At 35.5% G+C, this 23,568-nt stretch overlaps 1 non-coding gene across 1 annotated transcript; it reads left to right on the plus strand.

Annotated features, from left to right (window-relative positions):
* Window positions 1–16,406: 16,406 nt before the first annotated feature.
* On the plus strand, window positions 16,407–20,146 carry LOC115450179. The gene is made up of 3 exons (XR_005113048.1): window positions 16,407–16,486; window positions 17,986–18,127; window positions 18,770–20,146. It is a non-coding gene; the product is annotated as an uncharacterized LOC115450179 (transcript).
* Window positions 20,147–23,568: the final 3,422 nt, after the last annotated feature.

Genomic DNA, 23,568 nt, shown 5'->3' on the forward strand with positions numbered 1-23,568 from the left:
ATCAGCCCTGTATTATATACTTACCCACTGCTGAGCACGGGCCTCCTCTACTACTGAGAGGGATTAGGCCTTAGTCCACCACGCTGGCCTAAGTGCGGATTGGTAGACTTCACACACCTTCGAAATTCCTACAGAGAACTTCTCAGATGTGCAGGTTTCCTCACGATGTTTTCCTTCACCGTTAAAGCGAACGATAAATTCACAAAGAATACACACATGATTTTTTAGAAAAGCCAGAGGTGTGTGCCCTTGGGATTTGAACCTGCGGACATTCGTCTTGGCAGTCCGTTCCACACCCAACTAGGCTATCGCTCGATCGAAGTCTCGTCATTCAAAGCAATAAAAAAATATATATTGCTTAAGCTTTTAAGTGACAACCCTATGCTCAAGTGGCGGGTGCTTGGGTAATCAAAAAGCGCATCACATCCCCAATATCCACTACAACGCATGCCCTTTTTAATACAAGCTTTTTTACAAACGACGCCCTTCGCCAGTCGCTACAAAATTTGACAATATTTTTATTTACAATGGCAAATTGATTGTAGTTAAGGGAAAATGAGTTCTTAGCAGCAATCATGCAGACCGGCGTAATTAAAGCGATGGTTGGGAAAAATAATTATTAATTTGTCAAACGTTATTAAATTTAAACATTAGATTTGTGGCGTAGTTGTAAAATGTATTGGGTGCGATATTTCCGCTCTGAGGTGTCGAGTGCGAATCCAAATTCCGATAAAATTATATTGAGTTTTTCTTCTCAGTAACAACCTGAAGACTATATGTGTGGCCAATATGGAGCTATCGGACGAGCTTATGTTCATCGTCTATCACATCATGGGACAGAATACTAGCAATGAAAAGTGGATACATCAGTAGCGCATCTGTCTATCCCTTCAGATAAAAGGCGTGAATGTCTGTTAATGAATTGTTAATCTTAACAAAAGTCCAACGAAAAATTGGGGACCAATCCGTAAGTGATGCAGGGCTGACTTTTAACAATTACCTGTGTATTGACTTACATCCATAATCTCATTAATTTTATAAATGCAAAAATTGTGACAATGTCTTGATGTTTGTTAGAAGTAACCGCAGGAATAACTGAACGGATAAAAATGAAGTTTGGTACGCTGTTAGATCATATCCTAGATTAACTTTATTATAGCCTACTTACTATACAAGTAATTCGTTTTCATGAGAATGAATAGAATTTTCACCTGATTCCATAGGCGCCGGGCGGGGGCTGCACGGGGGTGCACGTGCAACCCCCTGTCCGGAACAAATGACAATAAAAATAACTGAATGACAATGGGAACAATCGACCACAGAGATTTTATTTTCACATGATTATTATTTGAAAAATAAAAGATAGAAATTTAATGATATTATGTAGTATCTACTTATGCAGATGCACCTCCCTTAAAGTAATCTTGGTGGCGCCTATGCCTGATTTTTAAAATAGATGATGATAGATGAAAAAAATATGTAAGACACGGTAACTTAATTCTCAATATCAAGGCTCGAGATTCAAGTGGAAGCAGTTAAGCAGGAAATCAGACTCTGGTAATAGGATATAGAGACTTTCGCTTCCTCATACCCAGCACTACAACTCCTGTAGCCAGGATCAGCAGTGGCACGTATTTTATAATACCAAGAGGTGAAGCTCGCTGAGTCTCAGGAAACACTAATCTATATTTATCCCGCAACGAAATGAATCAGGGAAGATTAGGGAATTAATTGTCCACTTTCCTCCATAGCAAAGCGGAAGACAAAATATGAAGTAAGAAGGCGTTTTAAATTCTAGTATAGTTACGTTTACAACTAGAAAGCCAGTTGTAAAGCATCACGGATAAAAATTATGAAAGCCTAACCTGAGATGGTAATTGGATAAAAAAAGTTTTTAATTGTTGTCTTTTGAAAATGAATGCAAGATTTGAGATAAACGCTTCCCTGAGCCGACGGTTTTTGCTAAATTAGATAAACAAACAAACAATACAAATAAATCTAGTAATTATTCAAGCCTGTAACAAAAACTTGTTTCGAATCCTGGGGAATCCTATTTGTCATAGAGAATAGCCTTCGATGTCGATTCGTGAGATGCAGAAGGCAATTGCGTGCGATATTAAAAAATAGATTTATGCTTTCAATATCTTCAGGCAAAGCCTTGTTTCGTGTTTTGCTTTGAATGATGACTATGGACGGCTTGCTTTCCATACTAAAATTACTTTTTAATTTTTAACTGCATAGCCTGCATGTCACATATGTAATAAAAGCTTGCATTAAATTTAATTTGGTATTTTGAAAGATTATGAACAGCAACGGTAGTTTACCATCAGAATCACTTGACCAGATCTCTAATATAAAAAAATATATAGCATAATATGTCAGTGAGAAAGAGGGTAGACCTAAGTGACCTCCAAGAATGCCAAAATAGTAAATGCGTTACCGTTCTAAACGGAAATAAGAGAAATAATGCAAAGAACGGAGTATTTGGGTTCCAGAAATCTCATTCACCTTGCAAAAGGCCAATTATGTCTATACTGTATCTCTAGTACTAAGTTTTGCTGGTGGTAGCCGGTAGGATATATTTTATATTCGCCAAGATAGCGACTACTGTACACTAGGTGTTGAACCCGCCATAGTGTCCCACGTAAGTATATCACGTTCCGGGATCAGCCTGTGTATATTTGGTTCCAACAGGCCGGTATAATTGTGTCAACTGTTGAGGGGTAATCATCTCTCGTCAGTCGACATTCTATTGGACCCCGCTCCACTTACCATCAGGTGCAGTGGAGTCACTTTGGCGTGACCGTATAAAAAAATGGTCAATATTAACACTGCCCTCAATCATTTTCAAGCAGAAATAATTAAGGCCAGTGTTATTGGAAAACAAAATTCCAAAAAAGAATTAAAAAAGCGGCCATTTTGAACAAATTGTAAAGGAATACCCGCAAACATCGCGGTGTGATTTTGGCTCATCCAAGTTTTTTTCAGTTTGGTGTCGTATCGGGCTCAGATTATGATATTAAATTGTTTCAACCCGGGGGGCGGGTGGCGCGGTGGGATTTCAGCCCACAGAGGGACGGACTTGGAGAGCCTGAATTTTATTATTAAAGTCAAGTTACTAAATGCCTCGACTGCCTCGGTGGGTACTACTACTGCATGCGCGACACGACAGCGCTCTGAGGTTCTGGGTTCGATTCTCGGGTCGGGCAAGGCTATTTGGGTTTTTCTGCTCAGTATCAGCCCGGAGTATGGAATTTGTGCCCGATATGGCGATAGGCTCGCCCCCTATCACATCATGGGACGGAAAACATTCGGCGAAAAGTGGGTGTCTTGGTTGCACCTCTGCATACCCCTTCGGGGATAAATGCGTGATGTTGTGTGTGTGTGTGTGTAAGTTACAAAATGCATGTACAGGAGTAATGTTACTATTAGAGTTGTGGTCGTAAATTTCACATATGGCAGTTTGTTGCATTACATCTTGGTGTTCTTAAATTATTTTTTTGCGTTGCATGTTGTGTTAGCCTTTAACTGGTTGTTGCACGTTTTAATGGTTCTAAATATCTTTCAAGTGATTCTTTGACGCATATACAGAGTCTGAAACAATTCTCTTTTCCTTTGTTCAGTTTATAAATTATGTAATACCAATTGATAGTTCAGTTATGATAAACTGATAAGGATAAAAAATCTAAATGGAAAAACTAACTATCAACCAGATCAAAAATGTTGAACAGTCAAATAAGTATAAGTAATACAAAAATCGACTGCCGCAAAAACAATACAATACAAACTGTACTTACCTATGTCTGTTATTAAACTTTTTTTTATCAAATTTACTAAGTTGTTGTCTTGAAAAACATATCGTATGTTCGTAAATTAAAAAAAAAAAACACGAACAGATACGATTATACCAAAATTACAAATAAAACAATAACACCACTGTCCAAAACAAAATATTCCCAAGCCCCCACCTGTCCCAATCAAAGGCTTTGCCGACCGCAAATCACGGCGGAACCACACCCCCTAAATCTGGCCACGCCCTGCGCTGCGCATGCGCGGCCCACGCCAATCACGGCCCGCGCCTCTGCCCCCTCCCAAACACCAAATTGGCAATCATGCACCCCCAATTGACCCCGGTGTTGTGTCATTTTTTCCCTCAATATCAATCGGTTAGCTCCGCCCTTTACAATTAAAATTATCCCGTTTTCAATCATAAACCAAGATATGGCGTGGCGCTGCGCGCGCTGTAGCACCGCACTAATTGAGTGATTGTGTACTGTGACAATGTCTATGAGACAATGATGGATCAGAGGCAGAATTTGTATTCGGGCAACATCACGGACCTGCTCGCTGCGTCGTATCAAAACAATGAGCGAATTTCGGCGTTGGAGGACGAATCCCGCGAGAACGCCGAGCGGTCCTCGTCGCCGGTGTCCACTTTGGATGACGGGGACAGCCGACATTCGACTTTCGGCGTGGATTTGACCGGGAAGGCGACAAACCTCGGGGGCAAATCGTTCACGATCGCCGCCATCCTGGGCCTGACGGGGCCTGACGAGGATGTGATGAACCTGAGCGTGCAGGAGCGGCTGCACGAGAATCAGCGACAACTTCAGACTTACCTGTACTCTGGACACGACGTGCAGAGACTCAACGACGGATTTCGGGGGATGGTTGGAGTCCCGCCGGCTTTGAGGCAAGGTAGGTTTTATTCCTTCGAGTGTTCCGGAGTTCTATGTTATTGCATCCTGTGATAAAATAATATACATTTTCTGTAATCAGTTATGTAGTGAAAGATATTAATTTTGTGTCGGTTGTAAAGTAGACTTATGCGGTTCTATGAATGTATTATTTTCTGCTCTTGGATTAGAAAAAAAAAATGCTACAAATAATATCGGTCAAAGGTTATGTTAGTGACCAAAATACATAAACAAAAAGAAAATTTTAATTCACTTACTAGATTGTCTAAAATCAAGAATTTAAGTGGCTCCATACCTACATTCAACATAATAATAAAACTTGACCGAAAAAAATGTGTAACACCAAAATTAAATTTGCAGTTGCTCTTTATTAATTAGTACCTAGTTACTTAAATACTACAGGAAATAAGAATATTTTATTTGAAAAACGCTTACTAAGCCTTAAATGTAGTTACTTGTATATCATGATGTAATTATATCAAACACTTATTTAAATAAGGAAATTTATCCATACATTAATTATTACGACAAAAATAAATAGAAGCAAAATTTTAAGAAAACTTACAACTAACAGCAATAAGAATTTTTTTAGCAAAACAAAATACTTTCGAATGAGACGTAAAACAAAATGATGAGCAGTTCTATTTTTAAATGTGTATTTATTATTTTTAATCATAGATATGCCAGAATCAGCCCGCAATACACAGCCAGCTATAATTAAATAATAAGGTTTTATTAAAACAAATCACGCGTAACCAATTAAAATAAATAAAATTATTTCACTTTAACCAATTCTTTAGGCTGTGTTGGTTTTTAAATGTATAGACGGACAAGAATAATTAATGTCAATACTTTTGAAATGTTTGCACAGGAATCAATAAGTGGGTATGTACCAATTTGGTAAATATAATTTTGTAAAGTGCTAATGTTTAAGAAAAGGTTTATAATCAAAACAAAATATTCATAATTGGTGTTTAAATTTAAATATTATTTTGGTTAGCTACTCGGTCGGTTGGTCTATTAAGGCTGGTATTGTTTAGGTTTTTAAAAAATAGGAATATATAGCATAAATAATTCATTTTGAAAGATTCTTCCTCGTGAACGTGCATGAACTATAGATGTCTGCACAAAACCTACACAAGAGCCAGTGTGAATAAAAAAAACCTTTCTGAGATATAATTTGTTTATATTTTTTTTATCTGATAATAAATAATATAAAATATAGGTTCCAGTCAATTATTTTAGTTAACATGACTTTTGTCAATTGTTTATGAAATGAATCATATACAGGATACTTTACTTTGGTTCTCCACATTTAGGAAAACTTATAAAAAATCAGAACGAAGTTTATTGAAATTTTTATTATAAGATTTTTACTCAAAACTAGATTAAATAAAAAACTTGGTTTATTTTTTATCTGTTTTATAAATATTTTCTTTTATATTTTAACAAATGAACAATAGTCATTTGGCATATTTTAGTTCGCACAACCTTGATAGTTTTAATAAAGGACATTGTCGAAAACGGCCCCAGAATAACAAAGTTGTGACTAGCACCATAATTATTTATGTATTTGCTTATATTATTTGCAAATATGTGTATAAAACGGACAAGCTGCTACATCCAAAATGAATATATAAAAGTATTGTAAATTTGTAAACCTCTGTTCAGTAATCATTAAACAATTTACAAATACTCAATAAATCTAAAAAATTTCTGTACTAACTTTTTAGACAACAAAATTTTCTATAATAATTACTAATTCATATGTTTTTAAAATAATGTTTTGATGGATATTATCTCCTTCGAAAAGTGCTGTTTGTGAGACATACGGCGCGCGGATGCGTAAACGCTCTTAAAGTCAAAGTCGTCGACATGTTTACAACTAATTGTGTATAGAGATGTACCGGTTTGACAAAACGATAAATCTAATTACCGATAATTAATTATTGAAACATTTTAATATATTCGATTTGTGAGGCGATGTGTTCTTTAATTATTATAATAATATTTAATCGAACAGTGGATGCGTCTCAAATAAATAAGTAGTTAGTTTTAGGACTAAATTGATTATAAATCAAGTCGTTTATGAAAAAAGTTTTTTTTTAGTTTTTAATTCATATTGATTTACTTTGTTTATTTAGATTCTATATTAGCGACCCGCCCTGGCTTCGTACAGATAGCAGAGCATAATATATTATGCTAACATTTATTTTTCTGTCGTACAAAATATTTATGAATTATACATATAAAAAGTAGCGTTCTTCTCAAACTCTCTCCATATTAAATTACTATCGGATCCGCCCGTGTGAAAAATTTTCCGGGATAAGGGTCCCGCTAAATATTTTTCCGAATAAAAACAACCCTATGTTGAATAAAATCGATTTTTGTATAAATGATTGATATAATCGATCCAGAATCTAGTCGAGTAGTATCCCTAATTCTTACTTCATTTTTCAATTCAATTTAATGTCACTCACACTTCACTCATCAGAGACAAATAAACTAGACTCTCACTTTCCATATAATATATAATAATTCTCTGACTCTCACTATATCATTGACGATTCGGCTATTATAAAGACTCTGTGCGATTGATTATGATATCGACATACACTGGCTGTGATTTCTGGACTTTGTGAACTGATGTAACAATTTACCTGGCATTGATAACGGATACGAAATGGAAATTGCTTTTTGCATTAATTGTGGCTCTGCTGGTGGATCCATGGTGTTGGAGAACGCGCAGATTCGCCATTATATACAACAATGGACAGCGCCTCGTTTGGTAAGTACATTTTTCTTTAATCGTACAAGTTTAACTGCCGCCAAACTTCTAGTTCGCTCCTCAGTTCCTGTTCTTGGTAACTGCGTGGAGACAGCGAACAGAGTCTGTATACTACCTACTACACACTTTAGCATGTGGCTGTGGCAACTTAAGAGCAAACTGCAAGTATATTGTTGATTAAAAAATGTGTGTCATATGCTTGAAGGTTTCTTACATTTAATTCAGCTGGAAGATTTGAATACATAAATCTGCTTTCCGTGTGACACAATATTAATATATTGCCATTCTAATTTGAGCATAATGTGTTTTTTTTTGTTTTTTTTTTCAGGTTGTAGCCCTTGATCTTATATGTACAGCATGTTGGACCACGGCCCAAGAGCCTATACATACTTCAGCTGTAACAATGTTAGTAGAAGCTGCGTGCTCTGTAATAGAATGTTGGAACTCCGGACTCGGTGATTGTGATTGGCAAAACTGAATTGATAAATAATACCATAACAACAACCCTCCTGCACAATACTCAGATAATATTTTATAAAACAATGTAGGTGATGAGGAAATAAATAATATGAACTAAAAATATTTCTTTTATTTGTTTAATTTAATCCTACGTGCCCTAAGAGTCTACCAAAAGTGTGTAAAATATGCCATGCTTCTGATGAAACGTGAATGCTCAACAGTGCGCCTCTGTCTTTCTCTTCGGGAAATACGTACGACGTACGTATATATAGAAAATACATAAAATCTGAAGGGTACTCATAGAGGATGTAAATACTATAACTACATAAGGTACCTAACCTTTTTATTTATAAAAAAAATTTGAATCAAGTCTTAAAATAGCCTGATTTAAGTAAAAAATAATCAGATACCTACATAGTGATGAATCTTTAGGGCTTATATATATTAGATAGGTACTTATAAAAATAAAAGGCATATTTAAATCGTAAATGATAGGACTATAAATCTACCTTGAACATTGAAAAGCTTTCAATGTTTACTATCAATTATAACCTCAAAATCTCATCGTTTTTTTGGATTGATGCGATATCCCAGCTTGTCCGTTTTATAAATAATATGTCATGAGAATTTATTAATGATTCTAAATATTACAAACATTTTTCCATTGCTGTTGGTTCCAGGGCGAATTATGTATGGGCACAGAACAATGTCCTTTGATTTATTCGCTCACCATGTTCATGACTCTTATCTCCAAGATTTTCTGCCAATAATCTAAATGAAAATCTAAATGAAATAATCTAAAGGGAAATCATAAATGTTTTCTTCAATAACCTCTTTACAATGATTTTGAAAGTATTCCGTGCGGCTTTTTCTACTGCGGTTAAAAGGCTCTCGAATTTTGAATCATCCAGTATTTTTTTTTATACGGGCACGGCAAATCGACCCCACTGCACCTGATGGTAAGTAAAGTGAGATCCAATAGAATGTCGACTGACGAGAGATGATTACCCCTCGGCAGTCGACACAATTATGCCGGCCTATTGGTACCGGATATACACAGACTAGTCCCAGAGCGCGACACACTTACGTGGGTCACTATGGCGAATTTTAACACTTTGGTGGTTGCTATCCGGGCGGAAATAAAATATATCCTACCACCAGCGAAACCTTTCTTGATTTGAGGAATCTCGCAAAAAATGATTTCTTTATTATAGCTGCAAAAATATTCGTAAATAAAGAGCAAAGGTATTGAAAGGCAGGCTGGAACTTCTAAAGCTTTAATAGAAGTTTACTACACCTTGCAGAAGTTCTGTCGCTTCTGCCATGTGTGGGAACTGGTAAATCCTCTGAAGGGCCAACTTGGACTCTGATGGATCGTCTGCATATAGTTTTTGTTAAACAAAAGTAATAATCAATTACGTGGTTAGTTGGCTCTATCCATATCAATGAATTTAAAATAATGTTTTTTTAAATTAAAGCCCGTATTCATAAACGTTATTTATCTAAGGACGGAGCATTGCTGTGATAACAAGTCTGTTACTAACCTTTGTTTATCTGACAGCCAACTAGATTTAAATTGTATCCCAATATTAGCCAATCACAACGGCCCTATGTCTACGCACTGCGAAGGTTGCTATGCAGTTACAATGAGAAACAGACTTGTTATCACAGCAATGCTTCATCCTTAGATAAATAGCGTTTATGAATACGGGTGTAATAATAATTTACAAGGACTCGTAACTTAACTTTTAACGAATCGTATAACGTAGTTCGAAACGTACCAATTTTAAAACTAATGTACAAAATTTACAAACCATAGCACTTACATAATATGGGTTAATGTTACTTAAGGTGGTAGCTCAAGGTCCATTTTCATACATTTTGTTTCGGCTTTAATCTGGGTAACTAAACAAGTATTGGCAAGTAAAGAATTTAAATTCACGTCTAGTTAGTGATTAGTTCTCGCAGTTGAAAGAAAAACGTAAAAATAATTAATAATCATGGATATTTCGGCCTTTAAAATTTAATATGACGAAATTTTAAAGGCAGAAATATCCATGATTATTAATTATTTTTACATTTTTCTTTCAACTGCGAGAACTAATCACTAACTAGACGTGAATTTAAATTCTTTACTTGCCAATACTTGTTTAGTTACCCAGATTAAAGCCGAAACAAAATGTATGAAAATGGACCTTGAGCTACCACCTTAAGTTGCACACTAGATTTAGAATTTTTATCGCGCACCCTTTACAAACCTGTTACAGTAATTAAATTTGTCACTATGATTCTATTTTTACCTGAATACCAGGAATTGAGGACCAATCTACAGCTAGTGCAATCACATGAGAAACCAAATTTTTATCTTGATTTGACGCTGCCAATCCAAAATTGTGAAAAGCATGTTAGATACAATAGCTTTGTTATAGAAAAACCAAGGTTTAACTGAACAGTTTTGCCACACATAATAATGGATGTAGTTTACATCGCATTTTATATAAAAATATGACTTCTCATTTACACAGATGTTTACAAAAGAGATAGATAAACGTGTTTAAACAATTGCGGGTAGCTAAAATACCAAGACCTTTATATAACGCAGTTGTAAGGTGCTTTGGAAAAAAATACTGTCATCCATAGCATACATAAATATATTATTATTTTTAATTTCGTTAACAAAAAGTTAAATAATATATATTTTTATTAAACTTAATTTTTGGTTAGTAATTTTATTATTGATGTGCAGCGTGGCAAATATATGTTTGTTTAATGCTAGCTAGTTATGTGGATGTTATTAATGCAAAATAAAAAGGTTATGTTCACTTAATTACAGACTTCGTTGGCATTATTACAGAGTTCTATGTTAGTTTTTATGTATGTTATAAATTGTATTTAAAAATTTCATATGAGTACTTAAAAATTACAAAAGAGATTAATTCATGTTTCCTTATTTATTTATCTTACGGGTTTTTTTTTTTTTTGAAGGCGGCATTTAGAATCTTGTGATATATTTAATTAATTTAATTTACAATTTCTACAAACAATATGACATAGTACCTTGTAATAGTGGCAGCGATATGGTATAAAACTTTTATTTTTTTTTACTTAGGTAAGTACATTATCAATGGAATGTGAGTAAGAACTTACTATACTTGGGAACGTAATATAATTTAACGCTATTAGTTTTGTTTACCTATATTTACTGGTGGTAGGTCTCTCATATTCGAGAGTCCGCCTGGGTCCTCTGCAATGTCTATTTCTGCCGACAAGCAGCAGCGTGTAGTCACTGTTGTGTTCCGGTTTGAAAGACATTGTAGCCAGTGTAACTACTGGGCATAATAGGACTTAACATCTCATGTCTCAGGATGGCGCGCGCTGTGAAATTAATGTCACAATATTCACATTGTAAAAATGAACACTACCATAGTTAAGCTACCATATTATAGAAAAATGATGTTTAAAATTTTTAATACAGTTTTTTAATTTCGAATAGACAGCTTCTAGAAATACGATTAACGCGCAGTTTTGCTGCGGGGAGCACCTTAAATCAGTGATAAAATAGTTATTGTACTAAATAATTTAGATTGCCAGTGTAACTACTGGGCATAATAGGACTTAACATCTCATGTCTCAGGATGGCGCGCGCTGTGAAATTAATGTCACAATATTCACATTGTAAAAATGAACACTACCATAGTTAAGCTACCATATTATAGAAAAATGATGTTTAAAATTTTTAATACGGTTTTTTAATTTCGAATAGACAGCTTCTAGAAATACGATTAACGCGCAGTTTTGCTGCGGGGAGCACCTTAAATCAGTGATAAAATAGTTATTGTACTAAATAATTTAGATGTTGGAAACTTTTTATTATTGTGTCAAATAATTTGTATTAACTTAATTGTGTATTCTGCCGTGCTCAGATCAAAGGGGAATCCCGAAAAAATCAAACTCTTGATTTTTCTGTCGTTAGATAGCTTAAAGAAATACCCATCTAATGAACTTATCTAAATAACGGTATCTTGTTTAGAACTTGTTAAAAGAGTTTTCTCTATCTCAGTGTTACTTAAAAAACTATATCTAAAAAACTTCGATTATCTCGAAATAAGGTTTCCCTGACATACCGCTTTTATGCTTAGCACGGCAGTATTATAAGTATTGAATGTTTTTTTTTTACTTCAATAAAAGAAAAAAAGTAATGCTTATACAATTAGTGCCTACTAATATATGTATAGCAAAATGCATTTAATGCGGATTGCATTAAATAATTACTTTTCGGTCTCCAGCGAGCATTAGGGAGAAAATTATCTATACGGCGGTTAATCTTACAGCCGTACCCATAGACAAACGAGGCGTTAGCAGTTAACAATATCGTTAAAAAGAATTTTTAAAGAAATTCAATTTAAATAAATATCATTTTTGTGTAATATGTTATTAAGTAATTACGTTTTTATAATGTGGTTATTCCTTCATTAAATTCAATTATAAATTACCATTCTACTATATTCTTCATTTTACAATAAAGTTTTTTAACTTTAGTAGTTTATTTTTAAAAAAAATCTGTTTATTGTGTCATTGATTTCATAATAAAAATCCAATTAAAATTGTTGATTCCGCGCACCAACACCATTAGATAGACAATTTTATAAGGAACATTTTAGTTGTTTAATATTTACAAAAAGGCTTAAAATTGATTTTTTAAAACAATTATTCGTAACTCTGAATATCCACGCTGCAACTCATATGGCGTAAATGTATAGAGCGAATACTGAAGACCATTTATTGAATGATGACCTAAGTGATATCGGCCATACTGATTGGTAGGTCTGTCGTATGTAACATTTTTTTCTTTCACCAAGCATAAGTCTGCAAACATTGGTGGTCCTCTTTATAAAAATCTAGTGTACAATGTAATTAATTAAAATAAAAAATACGATGAAACATTGATGGACCTGGTTATAAGATTTCCAGTGTTCGATGTTAATAAATAAAATAAAAAAATACGAGCATATTATAACACGACAATGAAAAGTTATAATATTGTTTATAAATTAGTCAAAAAACCTTGTGAGGCTATAGAGACGCAAGGCCACATTTTTCTTAAAATTTTACAATCTCAAGTCGGGTAATGTAAACTGCTGCTATGGCAAGGGACGTCTACCATCAGGTGTCCGAATTCCTTTTCGCATTTAGGTGTAAACAAACTCGGCTGTGATCGCTTTGGTCCCGTAAGCTGAAGATTAAGATTCCCAGGGTTCTAAAACCAGGTCGGGTACGTGTTTGAGTTCCTAACATGAATTAGTACTGTATCAATTAAGGAGGTTGATGACTTATGTCAGACTGATATTCAAAAACTAACAACCGGTCAAAATGTCTTACTGACAGATTAAACACTTGTAGTTATATCTGTTGTAACCGACTTCAAAAAAGGAGGAGCTTCTCAATTTGATTGTTTTTTTTTTAAGTTCATTACCTTATAACTATTTACTGGATGAGCCGATTATGACGTCCCTTTTTTTATTAAAAAGCTGGTGCTTTTTGTGTGGCACAATGTAAATTTTATTCTTTGGACCCTTGCCTTCGTAGATACATCAAAACACTTTTAAAATGATGTCGTTAACGTATACTGATTTTTACTAACACAAAAAAAGCAAAAAATAATAACTTTATAACGACTCTAAAATTGGTAACTAGGATAAAGGTAACTTTAAATTATTTTTAGGTTTTTAGTGGTTTTTGAAGGCAGTATAATTTTATATTTTATAATATTAGATAGGAATATCTTAATCTTATCCTATCTATCCCAGGTTCAATATAATTGCTGTCATTGGTACGTTCCGTTTCTTCCAAAGATGAACAGAACTATTAATCATTGTTATAATCAATGCAGTATGTTATTTAAGGCGATATCTCAAGGTCCATTTTCATACATTTTGTTTCACCTTTAAAATTTAATATGACGAAATTTTAAAGGCCGAAATATCCATGATTATTAATTATTTTTACGTTTTTCTTTCAACTGCGAGAACTAATCACTAACTAGAGGTGAATTTAAATTCTTTACTTACCAATACTTGTTTAATTACCCAGATTAAAGGTGAAACAAAATGTATGAAAATGGACCTTGAGGTATCGCCTTAAATCAATTCACGTAAAATCGAATGTAATACATAATGAAAAGAATAATAATTGAAAACGTAAAAAGTTTTTTTTTTAAACATTACTAGTATTCTAGTGCAAAAATAAAACGCTTTAGCGGGTTACTCACTAGAGTTGCGGCTGATATCTTCTAAACATTTTTTTAAAACAACATTACTAGGACTTAGTGCAAAAATGAAACGCTGCAGCACGTAACTCAGAGTTGCGGTTGATATCGTTCCTTGATGTTTGTTAAGCATGCAAAGTTTCTTATATCAAAACAGCAGTTACAGCGTAACATTTACTGTCGAGTTGTAATAGCAAACTCCTTTTAAATTTTAGTAAGGTAATTATTACCTACAAGCCAAATTCTGCATTATAATGAAGGGCGTGTGGCTACCAAAGCAGGATAAAGGCTTGGGAAAAAATCACTTACATGGGAAAAGGAAAGGTGAATGACCCCTAATCCAACCTAATAGCCATATTGTAAAATCCAGTATTTTAATGATCAACTGTCCATTTCGGGCACTAATACGCGATACGTTTAATCCACTTTGCGAAGTTTGAGCATAATTCCCCGCTAACTGAGGGAGGCACCCTCCGGTTTAATTAAACCTCCCCCTCTTTATTTTATTAACCGGTACGTTAAAGGGAAAGTTGCGAAGTACAAAGGACAACCATGTTCATGCAAGATAAGTACAATAAAGTTATTATTTTTTAACGAAAAAGACATGTCATTGATTAATGATTTTTATGTTTACGCAAATGTTAGACATTAGAATTCAACTATATTTCGCGGTTGCGGTTTTTTTATGCGAATGTTAAATATTAAAATTAAACTATTTTCTAGTTTTATCGCGGTTTTAATACTGTAATTTTTTCCTGGCGTTTCGAAGACTGCAGCCTTCGTGATCACGGGGCGGAACATCATCGATAGTTTGGTCATTGATTGTTTTTCTTTTTTAAAATGCATAGTTTATGTGTATGTGCTCTGTTTTGAAATTATCTCGGCTCTATTTAAAAACTAGGAGTTGCTCCCGGCTTCGCTCGTCAAAAACCTTATCTGTTACAAAGCTTTCTAAAAAATGTACAGTGCCAGCACCAACAATTCAAAAAATCTTTTTTTTATACGACCAATGCAAAGTGCACCTGAAGGGAAGTGGAGCGGGGTCCAATAGAATGATGACGAGAGATAATTACACCGGCATTATGTTAATTAACAAGAGACTTGTCAACGCCGACGGCCGCCAGATCCAGAGGATTATACTTACAGAAGTCCAGAAACTATGCTCAATGCCTTTTGACCGAGTTCAATAAAGAGGTTCCAACGATTGCAAATATAAAGTTATGTGTATAGTTAAATTATTTTTCGCTTATTCGACGTTTTTATAATAATAAATGTTTTTATTTTTGCACAAACAAAATATAACAAGTGGGAACACATAAAGTTAAATTATTATTAGTAATGTTACTGTTTATAACTCATTTAAAACAAAACATCAATTGACAAGGGGCCCCAAACTAGCATGTGTTTTGGGGACCAAAATATGAAGCTATAAAATTTAGATATCTAATCTTGTTCTTTCCATTTTTCGTATACTTTTATTTAATTTATATTTATAATGAGCAAGGTGACGAGGTCAGTCGTACAAAAAAAAAGAAGAAAGAAATAGGGCGCGAAACTGAACCGGCTGTCCAGCGGACCACTGCAATGGCGATGCACTTGTGCTTGCATTTTGCTTAGGATATAATATTTTTATGTTCTTGCTCTTTTTCTTATTTATTACCTAATTTGATTAAAATTGTTGTCTTTTTGTAAATAAGTTAAGCTTTGTTATAAGCACAAAATACTGTTTTAGTTTTGAGTTAATTGTCAAAACGCTAAATCTATTTCAATTACTTTCTGCTCTGATTTTACTACAAGACCATTCAATGTATATAGTATTATGTAACAAATTTATATCATAATTATTTATGGTATATTAAAAAAAAAAGAAACACATTTTTTATTATTATTCCCCAGGCGGTATGGCAGAGAGCTTTTGCCTTCTCCTTAAGAAGTAAATCAAATAAAAAAAAAAATTATTATTGCCCTTATTCTTATGTAAACTTGTTTAGGTGTAAACTACTATGTATCAGTTTTATTTTGAGATCCTTATATTACTTTAAGTTAAATTATTTTACTTTAATTTTGAACTAGTTTTTTTAATCTTTAAAGTAAAAATCCTGGTGGTATTTTAACTCCAAAGTCTAAACATGGTTCAGACTTTATTTGTTTTAAACAAAGTTTAAAATTATGGCATTTAATGATTGTTTTTATTCTAGACAGTCCACGGCCGGACATAAGGCCACCGCTGGGACAACTGAAAACCTCCCGAAGCCACTCCTTATCGTGTTCAAATAGGTAAGTGAAAATAAGTACTTACTGTGTTTTATTTTTGGGGAACTGCCGTGGTTATTACCGGGGTTACCCTGCTAATGGTGTACAAGCGATCCCCCGGCTTAGCAACCACGGCAGTCCCATGATGAGTTGGTGGGTCCTACCGCTATCACTGGAGGCGCCAGCTGAAGGTTCGCTGACAGCCTGCAGCTACACGGTCTTAGGGCCCGGAAGGAAGAAGGGAGGGGATAGAGGGAAGGAAAAGAAGAGGAAGGAGTAGGAGTTATTCCGATGGTTGGAAGGGAAAGTGAGGAGAAATGTTCACGAACCTTTATAAACCTCACTGTGAACTTAGCAACCATGAGATACACACGAGCTGTGTGCCTAGGGTCGCGGCAAATGTACCACCGTGCATGGGCGTGCATTTGGTGTGGACATACTTACTTACTATGTTTGGCATACACTGATGAAGATCCTATTGGCCAATGGCGAAGAGTGAAATTTTTGCCAAGGTAACCCGGACAAATAACGTTGCCTTAGTTAACATATCGCGACCAATTTAATAGAAAACAAAAACTAAGACAAAAGTTAATAAAAGGCAAGCCGGTAGGTGTCGGGTTGTACGAGTATGAACGCTTTGCCCACTGTTGCGGTGGGACATATACCATTCATACTGGCTGTATCTAAGTACCTACGTTTATTATTCTTTTTCCCCTACCTCATAAGTTTGTGAATGTATTGTAATTTTTTTTGTTTTTGTTTATTGTTTACTCGATCAGCTGTAATTCAAATCCCGCCATCTTGCCTCTTAATAAGGTTTAAACTAGGAAACCGGTGTTGTTTTTGACAGCTATTTAAGCAATTCTTAACCACCTCTTAACGGTAAAACAAGTATATAAGCAGTTTAAGTCGCCACGTGACGCCTGACGGTAACAATTTGCTCCTGCGCCCTCCCGAGCTCTGATCGTTGTACATTTCGGCACGTGTCGTAGAACGTAGGGTCAACTATTAAAAGCCCGTACTTAAGATACAAGTATTTTAATATAGCGCCCCCATTTGAGAGTTAACATTAAAGAGTATTAAATAGTTGTTTTTTTCTAATCTGTGTCCACCACCGTTGATCTGCGAAACTAGATCATTCCCATCCAAGTTCAGTGCACCGTTAGTTTGTCAACTCAGAAATAACTTATATTAATATCGAATTGGATATCCACCTGCAAGGTGAACAGACGACTTGATCAAGGTCGTAGGAATATGTAGCATGCAGGCCGCTTTCGACAAATCCATTTGGAAATCATAGGGGGAGGCCTATGTTCAGCAATGAATTTCATGTGGCTAATAATGATGATGAATATCGAATTCGTCTTACTTCTATATCCGCATAACGCAGTGGTAACTGATAACTGATAAACTGATAACACAATGCTTAGGAATCCAAAGATCAGCACGAGTTTACAGTTGTTTATGGTTGCCCATGTTTATCATTATGCAAACTTGCTCGTCTCTACATTAACCTTTTGTAGTTCCGGCAGGAGTAAACGGATACGAACGATCTTCACGCCGGAGCAGCTGGAGCGGCTGGAGGCGGAGTTCGAGCGGCAACAGTACATGGTGGGCCCCGAGCGGCTGTACCTGGCGCACGCGCTGCAGCTCACAGAGGCGCAGGTGAGCTCTCACTACTCCACAGTGGTTACTACTTACACCAAAACCATCTACTGGTGCGAATAAAGATAATAATAGCTGCAGTCTAGTTACGTGTCTGCCATTTTTGACAATTCGCGTCATTTTATTTGAGAACATATGCGCCCGCGCAAAAAGCCGGTTTGACGCAGTTTAATCTGGTCGCCTTTGCCGGCGACCAAAAATTAAATGTAATATATTCATTCAAGATCTTGGCACCGTCAAGCTATAAATAACATGGTCCATCCACCAATTCTCCCTTGCGTGTGCATGTCAGACGCTCATTCTCTAATTCTTCGCTAATTCTGAAGTAACCGACACCGGCGATACTTCACCGCATAATTTACATACAAAAGCATGTTGTCAGTTACATAAATTCTACAATACTTTGGTAATCTTTCCACTGACAATCGCTAGTCATAATAATCAATACTTCAATAACATGCAGTCCTCCCCGTGACCATGAGGGCTGCAAAGTCTTCGAAACGTCGGGAGATAAAGAAAAATATTAAAACCACGATAAAATTCGAAAAATAGTTAATTTTAAATGTTTAATAACATGCGTTAAGAAATCTAAAATCCATCACGTGGCAATAAGGTATAATGACCATACCATACCATTCCCAGGTGAAGGTGTGGTTCCAGAACCGGCGAATTAAGTGGCGGAAGCATCACCTGGAGGTGACGCAGCAACGACTGGCGGTCCTACAGCGGCACTCGCACGACCGCGACGACGACGCCTGAGTGCAAAGACATTGATAGTGCAGAATGAATGAAGCGCGCACTATCGACTTTTAGTGGGTTGCGCGCACTTTCGATTGCGAAAAAATCCGACGCTGAGTTTGCGGAGATACTTAATTAAAAAAAAATACATGCCGATTAAAAGTCAATAGTGCACGAAGTTATAAAGTGACATTATGGTTTTGTTTAAGTTATATTTTGCAGTTTTAATCAATAATTTGATAACTGCTTTGCAAAATTATCCAAATTTATTGCGAGTCTATGGTTTTGTCACTATTAGGAATAAATAATTAAGACTATAAAATAGTTGTAACATATTTAATTTAAGTGCGTAATTAAGGTACCGCGTTTAGTTTTTCTCATAAATAATTTGTATTGTCGAATCCATCGACAATATTAGTAATCGCTGCTCATTATAAACACTGATTCAATATTTTTGGCGCCATTTTTTAAGAAGCTGCTGGTGACGTAACTTTTTATACTTACACCTAAAAAGGCACCGTTTATTTGTTTTTTTTTTTTTACATTGCTTCCTAGATTTGTTTCTACATCACGCGACTTAGGTCCAATGGAGATATTTCTAGAGTGTCAATAAACTGTGTAATTAATGTTTCTTTTGTATTTCAAAATAGGTTTTGATTTGACCCTACTATGATGGATAATAATATTTACTTAAATCTATTTGATATTTATTTTCAATTTCTAGTCGAAAGTGTGCGTGGGCCGTTACACTACATTTTATGATTTGTTAAAGCTCTCAACTAGGTAACAATAATATTGTCGCGCAACATGACGCTCAACACTGAAGTTGAAGAACGTCACATTTTTTTTAATTTATATTTTGTAACTATAAGTAGCGTTGGATATAAAACGAGACGCGTCCTTTTACGCCAACATCATGTTGCCAACTTGAGCATCCAGCTTTGCGACTTGCTGCAATTATTTAATACATCTTTAATCTACAAGCAATTATAATTTATTTTCGCCAAAGTATATAGTAATAAGGTAATTCGGTCAGTACTGTAAATTGTCTAGTAATTATTAATAAAAATCATAATTAAAGTGTGTTTTATGTGGCTTACAGTTTCCTAGTAAAGATGAATAAACGATTCCAATAGTTATCTTCAGATCGATCGAAATATTAACTAATAATACTGACTTATTATATTTACATGAAAATTAGACATCGATATAATAAGATTTGGATTTTATAGCGGTGTTTAATATTTGAATTTTCTAAGTTTTGAAGACTTTACAGCCTTTATTTTCACGGGACTTGAGGTATTGACTGAACCCAAAGCTGTTATACTTCAAGACAGTCAGCTCATTATGCGTAAATCAGACCTTCAATAGATAAACTTAAAAAATATATAACTGTATAATGTAGGTAGATAGTGCAACTGACTTTTTGGACGACCAACACCTCAGTCCGCCGTGACCATGAAGACAGCAGTCGTTGAAATGGAAACAAATAAAAATATTAAAAACCACTATAAAATCCGAAAACAATTTTTATTTTGATGTTAAATTAGTCAAATCAAGGTCACCTAAAACATTAAATGCTGGATGCAGGCCGCTTTATACAGGTCCTTATGAAAATCTAAAGACGAGCCCTATGTTCAGGGAAGAATGTAAGCTTTTGACAAGTCCCTCTGGAAATCTAAAGAGTAAATGTTCATTGAACTTTTGTGGCTGATGATGATGGTTCATTGGTATTCCTGGACGGTTAAGTTACGTCATGAACTGACTAGGTCTAGGTATTATTAAACAGTTTATTTATTATCTGGCTTTAGCCTATGTATAATTGAACAGTTTATTTATTAGGCTTACCAGTATTTTTCCAAATGACATGAATGCAGGGGAATATCTACTATCGAGTTATGAGAGAGACGGTGTCGCTAATAGAGTCTGTATTCTTGGTTAGTCAGTGCAGGCCGCTTTCGACGGGTCCATCTGGAAGTCTTTGGGAGAGGCCTGTGTTCAGCATTAGACTTTATGTGACTCATGATGATAATGACATCATCAAGTACACACTTATGCTAACCGTATATTGTAACTAATTAAGTCTGGGCGCGAATTACTTTGTGAGAATATAACTTTATAGAGGTTAGTGTGTGTATCTACGTGGATCAATTATCATCTTCCTTAATATTCAAATCAGGTAAAATTACTTTCATTTATGCACATAATAACACTTATCTGCTAATTCGTTCGCGAATCACGTTAGTTTTGATAAAAAGTTTAATGCGCAAAACAGACAGAAAAGACGTAAGACACGAACGGGGCGCGGACACACGCCTCTTCCGCGTTTCTGGAGTACTTTAAACCTTTCTTTCTGTTCAGTAGCAGCGCGGAGTGTGGAAATTGCGTATATTCGGATCCGGGCAGGCATAAGTGTGTCGGCTGCTGAGGGGTAATCGTCTCTCGTCTGTCGACATTCTATTGGACCCTACTCCACTTACCATCAGGTGCCGGGGGTACATTGGCATGCATGGATAAAAAAAATGTGAGATATGGCGATAGGCTTCTTTCTTATCATATTCTGGGACAGAAGACATGGCGAAAAGTGGATGTTCGCACCACTGCGTACAAAGGCGTTGTGTATTTTGTTTATATATTTTTTTCATCAGCCGCAGGATATCTCCTGCTGAACATGGGCCTCCAAAGATTTCCAGATTGAACTATTGAAAGCGGCCCGCATCCGGCGACTTTAACTTTATTTTTAATTTTATTATGGCTCAGCAATGCGCCTTCACTGCACAACAACATTACAAGCATCCTCGGACGGTCGACATATGCCGGCCTGCATAATTGCTTCTTTACGCTCCGCTTGAAGGACCCCAAGTTATAGGAAGGAGGGAACACGTATGCTGGTAAACCATTCCACAGCCTAATGGTGCAGCACAGATATGAACTACCGAATCTTTTGCTTCGCGCCAAGATGGAAGATACCACCGATCTGTGATGCCGCATGCCAGCACGCGTGGTTCTGGAAAGGAAAGGTAAAGATTGGATAAGATTGAATAATTCTTCAGAGCACTCACCATCAGTTCTGGATTTGTAAATAGGCCGTATAAGCCGCAGCCTATGGGTGGCAGCCTCTTTGGGGTGGCAGATTTCAAAGAACGCTCACTTGATTTAATTAATCATTCGTTTATTTAACTTTAGTGCCTTCCAAAATACAAATAAATGGAAAATTATTAAGTATTTTAGAAACCTACATACAAACATAAAACTATCTACATGGGGCGGCGGAAATAAAGTGGCCTACACTCATAAAAAATATAAATCTGGTACTGCCCACCATGATACAGACATCTTTCTTTATGTAGATAATTTTATTGTTCTATCAGCATTTGTAAACCACGAGGCTCTCGGTTCAATACCCAGGTCCCATAAATAAAAACTATTTTTAGATCGTGGCTTTTGAGGTTACATTTCTTTTGCCTGATAATTAAACCAGATTTATAAGATGGATAAAATCTCGGCTAAATTTGGTGCACTAATTACTCAATTGTCTATCCCTGTAGGATAAAGGCGTTATGTTTATAGAGATATCATTCGCATTCGCTACATCGTCGCGTACATAACTAGTTTTCGCGGAAGTTTGAAAGTGCTGATACAAGGCCGAATGTCTTCCGCATTTCACAGCGCGTATTGTTTATATCGCTTCGACACGATCGGACACTGGCTGGTTATAGATAAAAACTTTCTTAAATATAAAAAAAAAATCGTTGACGCAATAGCTAACATTATTAGCCTTGTGCACTCTGGAATGACCTACCTCCCTCGGTGCCTTGGCGTTATGACTTGTCCTTTTTCAAACGAGGTTTAAAATAAGTTGTTTCACTGTAGGCAGCGGCTTAGTTGTGCCCCTGTCATTGTCGACGTCCATGGGCGACGGTAATCACATACCATCAGATAGGCTGTTAGCTCGTCTGCCTTTGGCAGTAATAAAAAAAACTGACTGCAAAGACGAGATTTTCAATCTTATATTATCGCACCAATCCCAATAAGATCGTAATAGTAATTCCGCTTTTTTTTTGTTATCATAGTTAATATTTACGGTGTTAAATTTTTTTCTTTATATGTGGTGTAAGACTTTGCTTCTTGACAAATTTAATGATTCTAGGTCAACGGGAAATACCCTATAGGTTTTGAATTCCTTGTGAAATTGCAAAATATTCGACATACACAGTGATGACATTTGATCGCGTTGCCTTACAATTTTGTTTTTACAGCTGTAAGAGACTGTAGAACTAAGTATTTATATGAATTTTAACTTGATACTTTTACACGCTCCTGAGTTAAAAGATACAAACGGACAGAGAAATAGGCAACAAAGTTATTATACACGGGCTTCTTTTGAAGAACTGCACCATAAAAATAAATAATTTTTTTTCTGCGTATTCAACAAAAATTAGATACAAATGTAATTATTCCAAATTCGGGGTGATTGACTATATCTATACTATTATATAAAGCTGAAGAGTTTGTTTGTTTGTTTGTTTGTTTGTTTGTTTGTTTGAACGCGCTAATCTCAGGAACTACCGGTCCAAACTGAAAAATTCTTTTTGCGTTGGATAGCCCTATGTTCGTGGAGTGCTATAGGCTATATATCATCACGCTATACCCGATAGGAGCGGAGCAGTAATGCTTATCTCAGGAACTACCGGTCCGAACTG

The sequence above is a fragment of the Manduca sexta genome, chromosome 26 (assembly GCF_014839805.1).
Source record: "Manduca sexta isolate Smith_Timp_Sample1 chromosome 26, JHU_Msex_v1.0, whole genome shotgun sequence".
NCBI lineage: Eukaryota > Metazoa > Arthropoda > Insecta > Lepidoptera > Sphingidae > Manduca > Manduca sexta.